Here is a 12,151-nt window from a genome sequence, read left to right as displayed (position 1 = left end):
AAGCTTCATGTGGGACTCCACACTCAGTGCACTCTGCTTGAGACTCTCTCTGCCCCTAGCCCCACTCTCTCTCTCTCTCTCTAAAATAAAAAAAAGTATCTTATTTTGTTTTTAAAGAAGAGAATTGAAGGATGAAGCTGTTCAGAATATTCTACAAGAAGAAATGAATTTGCCAAAGCTCTACAATGAGTCTTGAGCTACTTAAAACTTTTAAAATTCACCGTTTTCTATAATTTATAAACATTTTGAGAAATATCTGTTGGGTGGATCCATTTCAATCCTGAACATATAGTATGGAACATATACACAATATTTTCTCTCTTCAAACTTGTGCTCACCAGAGATCAAAACTAAGTCGTATTATAATTAGTGTAGACAGAAAAAATTAAAATTCCAAGAGAATACTTTCAAATTCATGTTAAATATATTAGGATGGGATGCCTGGGTGCTCAGCGGTTGAGCGCCTGCCTTTGGCTCAGGGTGTGATCTCGGAATCCCCGCATCAAATCCTGTGTGGGGCCCTCCGTGGAGCCGGCTTCTCCCTCTGCCTGCGTATCTGCCTCCCTCTTTCCCTCTGTGTGTGTGTGTGTTTCTCATGAATAAATAAATAAAATCTTAGAAAAATATATTAGGATCATGTTTAGCTTTTCATTTCAGATGAGATATTAGAAATAAGGGAGCAGTGACTCTAATGAAGGCTCAGGGAAAAGGACATGGCAATTTTAAAAATATCTGAGCTTGGAGCTCCCAAACCTTGATTCTGAATATGATTTATCAAATTTATAGAGACTAAAAAGCATTTGTCTCAGGATTAATCATTCAGTACAATTAAACCCACTTCTAAATCCTAAGCAATTCTATCCATCCATTATAAACTTATGCCCAGCATTATTTTTCTTAATCTGATGGATGCAAAATTAGTTAAAAACAAGATTAATTCATTAGACATTTGAAATTAGGTGATAGTGGCAATGCACATATATGAAACAAGGTCAGGGATGTACCAGAGAATGATGAGGTAAGTGATTGAGAATTCAATCTCAGCTAGTAGTTTGTGTTATAAAATGGTGTTTCTGATAAAATAATTCACTATTTAATCAACACATACATATTTCACCTTTTCTCTGGATTGTTGAATCTTCTACAATCTATGTCTAACAGAACATATAGTTAATATTCTGTATCAAAACAATTATTCTTTCAATTAAAATTGTTGTGTTCTTAAAACTTATAAAATATAAGTATAGCCAGGATGCCTGGGTGGTTCAGTTGTTGAGCATCTGCCTTTCGCTCAGGTCATGATCTTGGGGTCCTGGGGTCGAGTCCCATATCAGGCTCCCCTCAGGGAACCTGTTTCTTCCTCTGCCTATATCTCCACCTCTCTCTGTGTCTCTCATGATAAATAAATAAGTACATTATTTTTAAAAAAGTATAAGTGTATGTAAATGTCTTCCTCAGAGCTAGTCTGACTTTTGTTTCCATTATGGTGAAAGCTAAATTTTTAGAAAAAATTATGTTCATGAAAGGTTGAGAATTGTTGACATAATACTTTAATATGCTAAACAAAAACACCTTCTGAGTAAGTAATAGGTCACTGTAAAATAGAACTATTAAGGACTGAGGCTCAGCTCTGTTGAGTAACTTGGTGGAGGTTATAGACATACTAGTGAAAAGGGAGGTACCTGAACCTACATCTGGCCAACACTGTGTACATTCCAGTATGCACACATCATAGCACCATTTCCTAACCAGTGGAACAGTAGGATATGGATTGTTTGAGAAAAGAGGAAGAACCATTCATTAAATGGTATATAAGTGATACTTCTGAGGTATAAATGACCATGTCAGATGGGAAAGAGAAGTAGACACGTTTAAGTACAGTAGCAAGGAAGAGAAGAAGATATAAATTGGGTTAATCTCATCAGTGGAGGGCCCTGACATTTTCAATATTTGGAACAGAACTGCATTTGTTCTGATAAGGAGAAACAAACACATAAGTTTTTACTCTTTTTTATCAGCAATATAAAGATGGGAACTGCAAAAATGCATTGGGAAAATGCCTACCTAACAGTTGGGATGAGAAAGAGGCAGTGTTGGAGAGCATAGTCTTTTGGGGGGCAGGGGCAAAAATGAGATTTATTTAAGGACAAGAGTAAAGGAAAAAGTGAAACTTGAAGCATCCATGGAACCTGAAGACTGGCCATTAGAAGAAAGAGAAAGTTAAGTAAAAGCCCTTTTTGAGAGTTGGAATTGGCATTCTGAAAGAATGATGCTGCCACTAATGAAAAAGGGTCTCCTCTAAAAAGCTTCAGTCCATAAATACAAAAAAAATTAATTTCCCCATGATCAAATGCAGAGAACCAGTGAGTCATCAATAACCTAGCATTCTTGTGAAGGAATCCAACCTTTGATATATATTGGGACATTTTCTTTTAATTTCTGAAATTACTTTTAATCATAAGTGCCATATTCTGAACCATTGATTCAGTTTTGCAAAATAACGACTTTTAGAATAAAAGCAATATACAAGATATCATTATCATTATTACTACAATTTTAAATACATTTCTCATAAATAATTGATGGCTGTTATTTATTCATCATTAAATTAGAAATTCATATTGAAGCTAAGTGAGCATCCTAAAAGAGAATTTCTATTCTTATGCCAGCTGAAGATATTTGGAATCATAAGAGCTTATGACTGACAGATTGTCTTAATATTCATAAAATGGCCAAACTGTGCTTTATATCCTCTAGAAGATTATATTAAAAATGTAACAGCAACATTAACAAAGCAACTAATATAAAACATTCACTTTCTTGTGGGTGAAATCAGTTGTCAAAGAAACAGCGAGTCATAGTTAGACTTAAAAGAAAAATTATGAGCCCAAATACTTATTTCTCAATAATTACCTTTCTCAAATTACTGCATGCATTCTGAAGACACTAGGTAAATATACATTTTCATTATTTAATAGGAATTTGATACAAATCTATGTCTAAACTCCAAACCTGTTTAATGAGATCAAATACTATAGATAACACATTCTGTTCTCAATCTTGTATTCCTTTAAGTCTAAGATATAGAGTGCAGCCAGACTTGATATTCTTTCTTCTAAACCATTTGCTAATGCCACCTCTAATGCCTCCTCCTGATCTAAGTGACAGATAGGTACCCAAGACCTTTTCTTGAGGCACTTGAGCATGGTAGCTAAAAGCATGAGCCATGGAATTAAGAAGTACAGGAAAGAATCTGTACAGAAAGAAAGTACAGAAAGAAATGGTCTCACTGTTAATTTCTTGAATGACTTTTGGGGAGTCACTTAAACCTCATTTTTCTCATTTGCAAAATGGAGCTAGTGATAGTGCCAGAGTGTTAGAGGGTTTTGGGTCCTGCCAATGGTGTACATATGGAAGCCCAGCAGTTAGAAATATTCCCATTAATATTTTCTTAAAGATGTATTTTTTGTTATTCTTACAGCTGCATGTAATTTTTCTGCAAACCAAGGTACAGGCCTGACTGTTCCTTACTCCCATTCTTTCTGATGTCCAGTAGGGTTCTCTTGGCATTCCTGACCTGCTAACTCTAACAGAATGGAAAGAAAAAAATAATACTCCTTTCAAGAAAAAAGAGAACTCTACTCTCTCTAAACCTAATTCCTTACATTGAGAACTCTTCAAGGAGTGGCCACTGAGTGTCTCAAAGCCCTTGATCCTATAAGAATTCTTCCTTCAAAGTTTGCACTTTGAATAAACACCCTGAAGTTAGACTGTATCCAACACTGGATGGAGAGAGTTGTTAAATTCAGTTGTGATTTGGCTTTGACATAACTTTTCCAGGACAAAAGCAGTGCCCTGAAAGAAGTCTAGATGAGTGAGTACAAGTAAAAAGCATAAGGGAGTACAGAACAGAGATTCCCAAAATTTAATGTGCATAAGAATCATCTGATGAGCTTGATACAGCAGTTTTTGCTACCCAGTCCCAAGAGACCCTGATGCATAGACTAACACCCACAAATTTGCGTTTATAAACATGACAGGTATGGAGAACAAACACCCTTTGAGAACCACTAATCAAAGGACAAAATGATCATCTGTCTGCTCTAGAATGACCCATACTCCATCCTGTCTGTTTTAACAGTCTACCAATGCTTCTACATAATACACCAGACACTTGATATTAATTAAGAAAAGTAAGTGGGGGGAAAAATATTCCTGAGAGAAATGTTTTAGGGTAACGACAATCATAACAGCAATAGCTATTATTTATTTTGTGCCTGCCTCTTTCTATAGATGAAATCTGATATATATAACAGGCATCTAAGGAAAGTATTAAGGAACATTTTTTGAAAGCCAAATATTGAAATGCAAACAACTTCAGCAATTTGTTCAAAGTTACGCACCAAATAAATAACAGAACCAATATTCAAACTCATACTTTTCTTATATTAAAACTTACCCTTTCAAAACTGAGTAGTTATGAGCTGGTCATACTAGACATGAGGTTAGCATGGAGGAAATCAAACATTAAACAGGCAGGGTAATACACCGCATCTCACTAAAGCTTCCAGTATCTGTCCTTCACAAACATTCTTGTTTCTCCAAAAATCCCATGGATAGATGTCATAACCTGTAGAAAGAGCATAACTCACTTTTCTGATTTGGGGAAGGGGGTATGTGCCACTGGGAACATAGTTGTTTCATATCTATTTGCTTCTAAATTTGTGGTGTGTCTGTGCACGTATCTGTGTATGTGTACAACTTTTCTGGGTAAGGTATTAAAAATTCATAAGATATTTTATTCAGTTGTTTAAATCAAACATTCATGTGTTGCCAAATACATGTTTATTTGACAGCGTGTAGAAAGGCTCATGAACATTTCTGTTTTTCAACTTTTCCTCTAGATGTTTTGAGGGAGTTAAGTCATTAAATTGTACTTTCTTTCCCCATGCCTAAATTCCTTTACATTCCTGTTTAAATACAGGTGTCATGTCTATATTTTTTCAGTATAATGTCTGGCATATACAAGTGACTTAATTTTTGACTGAGTGGACAACTGTCTCAGCACTGCTAATGTATACAATGATTGAAATTAGATTATTTTTTTCTTCACAAAAAAAAAAAAAAAAGTCAAGGCCTATTTTATCTTTTGTTGAAAATCTCCATGGGGGGCTTAGGTGCCTCAGTCAGTAAAGCATCCGATTCTTGATTTCAGCTCTGGTCATGATCTCAGGGCATGGAGCCTGCTTGAGATTTTCTTTCCCTCTCCTTCTGCTGCTCTCCCCAACTCTCTCTCAGTCTCTCTCTCTCTCTTTCACTCTCTAAGAAAGAAAGAAAGAAAAAGTAAGAAAGAGAAAGAAAAAGAGAATCTTCAGTGTGGCATTACATGTACCAAAAGAAGGAAAGGGAAGAGGTAAACAAGGAGATCAAAAAGAGAAGAGAAGGGAACAGGAAAAAGATAATTCATATTAAAACACTTGTTGTATTAGTAGGCACCTATAAAATAAAAAAAAAATATTGAAAACAAAAGCTTAGTATGGTACTACATAAAATGACCTTTTTTGGGGGGAAGATAGACATAGACATACCTTTTTCCTTTTAGTTTTATTGAAATATAATTGACATATAGCCCTGTATAAATTTAAAATGTTGAATGTGTGGATTTAATACATTTATTTTTTTTTGATTTAATACATTTATATATTGCAAAATGATTACCACCATAACATTAGCTAATACTTCCACCAATCACACAATTACTGGTTTTTGTTGTTGTTTCATTTTTGTTTTTGTTTTGCAGTGAGAACAGTTAAGATCTACTCTCTTAGCAACTTCCAAGTATATAATACAATATTATTAACTATAATCATCATTCTGTACATTATATCCCTAGAATTTACTCATCTTATAACTGGAAGTTTTTACCCTATAATGAATGACTCCTCATTTCCTCCAACCCAACCTCTGGAAACCACTACTCTGCTCCCTTTTTCTACCAGTTTGACTTTTTTGGATTGCAAATAAAAATGAGATCACATAGTCTTATCTTTCTCTGTCCAACTTATTTTGCTTAGCTTAGTGCCCTGCTGGTTAATCCATACTGTTGCAAATTACAGAATTCCTTTATTTTTAAAGGCTGAATAATATAATATTCCATATATTATCCATGTATAAAATATTCATATTTATCCATTCATCCATCAATGCACATTAGTCTTCATATCTTGGCTACTATGAATAATGCTGTAATGAACAGAGAAATACAGATATCTCTTCAAGATAACGATTTTGTTTTCTTTGCATATAGTCCCAAAAGAAGTGGGTTTTCTGGATTCCATGGTAGTTCTATTTTTGGTTTTGTAAGGAACCATCATAATGATTTCCATAGTCTCTGTACAAGTTTACAATTCCAAAAACCATACACAAGTAGTCTCTTTCTTACAAATCCTCAACAACACTTATTACTGTCACCAGATGACCATTCTAATAGGTATGACATAGTTTGTCATTGTGGTTTCAATTTAAATTTTTCTTCTTTAAAAAAATATGGTATTTATTTATTTCAGATAGAACAAACGAGAGAGAGCACATGAGTGGCGGGAGGGGCAGCAGGAGAGGGAGTAACAGACTCTCCTCTGAGCAAGGAACTCAGTGCAGGACTTCATCCATGGGATCATGACTTGAGCTGAAGGCAGATGCTTAGCCAGATGCTCCTTGATTTAAATTTTTCTGATGACTCATGACATCAAGTACCTTTTCATGTACCAGTTGGTCATTTGTATGTCTTCTTTAGAACAATGTTTATTTAGTTCCTCTGTCCATGTTTTAATCAATTATTTGGTTTTTTCACTATTGATTTATATATTTTGGATATTAACAGCTTATCAGATATATGGTTTGCAAAGCAAGTTATCATCTCACATCTGTTAGAATGGTTATTTTATTCAAATGTGCAGACACAATTGCAAGGCTACAGGGATCATAAAAATAAGGAAACATGACTCCACCAAAGGAATACAGCAACCTCTAGTATCTAGCCCCAAAGAAATGGAGAGCTAGCTATTGCCCAACAAAGAATTCAGAATGAATTATTCTGAAGAGAGCTACAATGGAACAGAGATAAATGATTTAATGATATCAGGAAAACAATACAAAAACAAAATAAGAACTTCAGCAAAGAGATCGAAAACATAAAGAGAAAAAAGAATCAACCAGGAATTCTAAAGCTAAAGCATTCAGCGCATGAAATTTTAAAATGCAACAGAGAGCATCAGAAGCAGAACATCTTGACGAGATCATTTGAAGAAAATAGTTATCTCTTTCAGCTTCATGGACTGACTTCAGTAAAAGAAAATTTTACTTTCACCTACAGGTGGAGCATGCTGGAGCAGGCTTTCACCCAAGGGTCTAGTGGTGCAGGGCATCCAAATATGGGGATACAGGAGCTGATGGGGCTTTATGTCTTTTCAACTCAGGCTGCTGGGGTCCACAGCATTGACAACCCATGATGAGCACTGCAGAATTTCTGTAGCAGCTACAAAGACTGTTGAAGTCCTTGGTGGCCCCTCCAGGTCCATCAGCAAAGGACCAGGTCATGTAATGGTGATGGCGGAGGCCAGGTGGAAACACACATGTAGTAGAGGGATCCATGCAGACTGTATAACCAGAGCCAATTACATGCTTCCTGGCAGATGCAGGGGCCTTCCCTGTCAGGTTTTCTCCTGGGACTGCAGTCTTCTTCCACGTGTGAGTACTGCAGTAGAGGCCAGTGGAGGGTCAGGCCAGGAGGAATAGAAATACAAGTGAAGGGACTAGCTGCAGATGAATATGATTGTTCAGGCTGGTGACATAAGGGCTTGATCCAGGCCCAGAAGCACCCATGAGTGCCCTGGCTATCAGCATGCTCTCCTGTGACTGAATAGTCTCCCCCTAGGTGTGCACGGTACAGTGGAGACTAGTGAAGGGCATGAGGATGGCAGCATGCAAGTATATAGCTGGAAAGGCTAGGCCAAGTACATCCATGGTGACAGGGGGCAACTGCGGGAGTCTAGCTTGACTTCTTGTAATCATGCAGCTGTACAGGCTTAAGCTGGCTGCTGGTGCACTTCCAGTCTTCAATGGGAATAGAGGCAGGCAGGGAACAGAGAGGATCTCAAGTGGCAGAAGTCAATGAACACAAATATCTGTGAGGTGAAAACTGTTGATATATGCAGGGTTCCCCAGTGGCTGTGCTGGGTGACAGTTTTTCAGTAGTGAATCTGTTGGATTTGTCTGGAGAGCAGGTCACTGTGAACTGTGATCGTTCTCACTGCTTGGCTCCCACTCGTCACCCCTGTTTTTCTATTTTGTTCCTTGCCATCTTTATACATTTCAGCTTTGCAGGTCTAGGTGGGGTAAGACTGAAATAAAACCTTCGTGTGTTGCCCAGAAAAGCTGGGGAAGCTGATCACTCACCCTATACTTCTTTTCTCAATGAAATGAATTATTTGTAGCTATTAAGGTTCCACGTGGTACTGAGCAATGTCAGTTTTGGGGATGGGTTAATGCAGGAGAATGAAGATTCCTTTTCTTCCTTTTCTTCTTAGGTGGTTATTGCTTATGGATAGCTGTCTAGTTGTTGATGTTTTGGAGAATGATGGTTGGGTTTCCTATGCTGTCGTGTTGATGACATCACTACACAAAATGACTTTTGAGTTAAGATAACAAGGGTCTGATACCCAACGCATTCTAGGGTGTTTACCTTGGGCAGCTATGTTAGCTTTTTACACCTTCAACTCGCTTCTATCAAAAATATGGAAATATTATTCTCACATAGATTGCTGTGAAGGCTAATGAGAAAATTACTACGGTGCCTGGGAAAGTTCACAAACTTGGTACCTGGCTGTTGTTGTTATGATTATTATTTTTATTATTATTATTAATTATTCACTCAGCTCATACTCATGCCCATTCTCATCCTGAAAGTCTTGGGCTCTCTGTCTTTCTGTATTCCTGAATTAGATGGATGTATTCCTGAACTAGTCTCCCAAATGACTGCCTATTTCTAATCTCAGCTGTATTCAATTCCCGGTAGAATTACTTTGAAACACAAATCTGATCATGGTAGTTCTGTGCTTAAGGAAGGGAGCTATCATTGTGTCACTAACTACCCCGAGCACCGGTACTCATAAAGCATGCTCAGCATGGCCACATAATGACCCTTGTTCATTACATGCCTAGAAAGGAAAAATTTCTGTTTTTATATTGAGAAATGAAGATATCAAAATTTAGATAAATTAAGCACAGATTGTGGCAAGTACGCCAGAAGTGAGATAATAAAAATGTGGAACTTAACTAGTGATTACAGGATAAGCTCAAATTCCTTAGAAAAATGTAGAAGGTATCTCCTAATCTGAAACTCACTTTAGAGTTACCACACCCTCTAGCCACTTAGGGCCCTGGGAGAAGTCTAAGGGGGTCTGTGCTCTTACAAATGCTGTTTTTCCTGTAACCGTGTCCCTCCAACCCTTTTACCTAAATTCCACCCATTTATTCTTTTAAGATGAAGCTTCAAGAGACTCCCATCTTTGAAGTTTCCCTGGAACCACACAGAATTCTTCTTTCATATAGTTTGTATATATAGAACCCACAATTGTTGTGCCTTACACTACAATTGTGGGTTTGTATCTGTGTCTCCCCTATGAACTATGTGGTTTGTGACCTCAGAAACTAGAATAGTGACCAAGTTTGAGAGTATCTCAATAAATGTGTGATTATGAATCAGCACATGAATACACAAAAACTGCAGAAAAATAAACCTGTCCCAGAGTTCTACTGAAATTTACCCAGATTTCTAACATAAAGAAAATGTGAAATCATGTATCTGCATACTTGGATTTTCTAATTGAAATATGCAACTTACAAAAGTTATCTATAAGATCTAGTAATTCAATGAGTACAGACATTATTTGTTACAGTTGTAATATAATTTTAATTCATAGCTTCATTGCATAGATGACTAATTATTATGTGTAAATTTCTCCAAATATTATAAAGCAACTAATTAAAAAAATGAGTCCACAAATTCCTAATTTAAGAAATCCTTTTATGAGCTATATTTATAACTGAACACTATAACAAAGTAAACTAAATTATAACTAAAGGAAATATTAGTATTAGGTATATTCACAAACATAGGTAAAAATATATGAAATGAATAGTTTATTAAGTAGTTCATGGAGGTGGGGTTAGGAGAAAGGAAAGCTCAGAACTTAGAAGGTCTGGGGAGGAAGTTCTTAGAGCAGCAACTGAATCTTATACTATTGGTCACTTCTTCTTAACAGGTCTAGGGGCACCTCTTTGGCTCAGTCACAAGAGCATGTGGCTCTTGATCTTGGGGTTCAGAGTTCAAGTGCCACATTGGGTATAGAGATTACTTAAAAAACTAAATCTCAAAAAGACATAAAATTTCTAAGAAACCTTCTTACTCCTCTTTTTTTTAATGTAAATTATTTGGAAGACCTTAGAATCTGCCACTCTGCCTTCACTGGACTTTACCTGCACCTGGTGTACATGGTGTACCTCCTAATTATTTCATCCTCATAGTTAAAAATCAATTTATCCAGTCTGCAAGGAATAACAAGTGAATTAAGTTTCTTTTTTCTCGACAAAAGTAGGTCAATCTTCTTCATCTAGAGGATACTGAGTAGATCAAACACCAAGGGCAAGGACTAATCTCTATAGATGTAGGCTGAGTTAGGAGAATAGGCCCAAATAGCGTTTAAGAAAATTGACTTTATTTTCCTCCAAAATCATCTGTGTTGAATGGAAATACATACATGTTAATAAATATGCATACTTGTTTATATATTTTTTTCATCTGTTGATTCATACCCGGCTTCCTAATAATGGTCCATGTTTCTAAAACATCAAAATTGAATCCATAACTTTCATTAATAAAGAACTTATGTTTTCAGATTAAGGTTAACTTGACAGTATACTTCTATCTCAGGGTTTTTTGCCAATACTGGTTTATTTTTGGAAGTAATGAGAGAGATCCACATGGTAATCTCCTGGGGAAGTGATTTGGCTCTCAGAGAAAGTAAAGGAGCTGAATCAATGGAACAGGAAGTAGTCAAAGACTCAGCCTGACAGGGTATTAATTGAAAGGTTTTTTTCCGCCTCATGCCAGCTATAATGATGATGAAGTAATTGATGGATTTATCATATTTTAATGCCATACTCTTTTTTCTTCTAGCCTTCACTATTTTTTTTCTAGTCATGATGATTTCATGCAGAATTCCCATACAGTGTGTTTCATTATAATATGATATTTTAGTTACTAGTACTTCTTGAGGTGATAGGACAAAATTGAATTAGGAATATTGAAGCAGGATGGGCAGCCCAGGTGGCTCAGTGGTTTAGTGCGGCCTTCAGCCCAGAGTGTGATCCTGGAGACCCGGGATCGAGTCCCATGTCAGGCTCCCTGCATGGAGCCTGTTTCTCCCTCTGCCTGTGTCTCTGCCTCCCACCCTCTATGTGTCTCTTATGAATAAATAAATAAAATCCTTAAAAAAAAAGGAATATTGAAGCAGGATAAGTTAAAGAAGAAAAATTAAATACTTTTTTTGTCTGTCTCAAGAAAACTGTTTTTCTAAATTAAAAAAGAACTAAAGAAATACAAAAATATGGGAAGTAAGAAATGGAAAAGAGGGAGGGCAGTCATTTGATGTTGGTTCAAATAAATGAGTTAGTATGAGTGAAGCTTATACTAGAGTGAAGTTAGTACACAGTGAAGCTTGAAATAGACCACCATCGGGGAGGCCAGATGGCTCAGTGGTTTAACGCGGGCTTGGGCCCAGGGCATGATTCTGGAGACCTGAGATCGAGTCCCACATCGGCTCCCTGCATGCAGCCTGCTTCTCCCTCTGCCTGTGTCTCTGCCCCCCCCCCCTCTGTGTCTCTCATGAATAAATAAAATCTTAAAAAAAAAAGACTCTCATAAACAGAAGAAAATAAAATTACCAAATCTTAGCTATTCAATGTTGTCAATATATGTAAGCACACACACATGCACTCGCATGCAAATTTATTATGATTAAGTAGAGTTAACCTGAGGGATTCAGGTTAGTTTAATATTAACTACTCAAATAATATACAAGTTACCATATTA

Source organism: Canis lupus, chromosome 20, assembly GCF_048164855.1.
Source record: "Canis lupus baileyi chromosome 20, mCanLup2.hap1, whole genome shotgun sequence".
Taxonomy (NCBI): domain Eukaryota; kingdom Metazoa; phylum Chordata; class Mammalia; order Carnivora; family Canidae; genus Canis; species Canis lupus.
Note: the sequence above shows the minus strand (reverse complement) of the source record.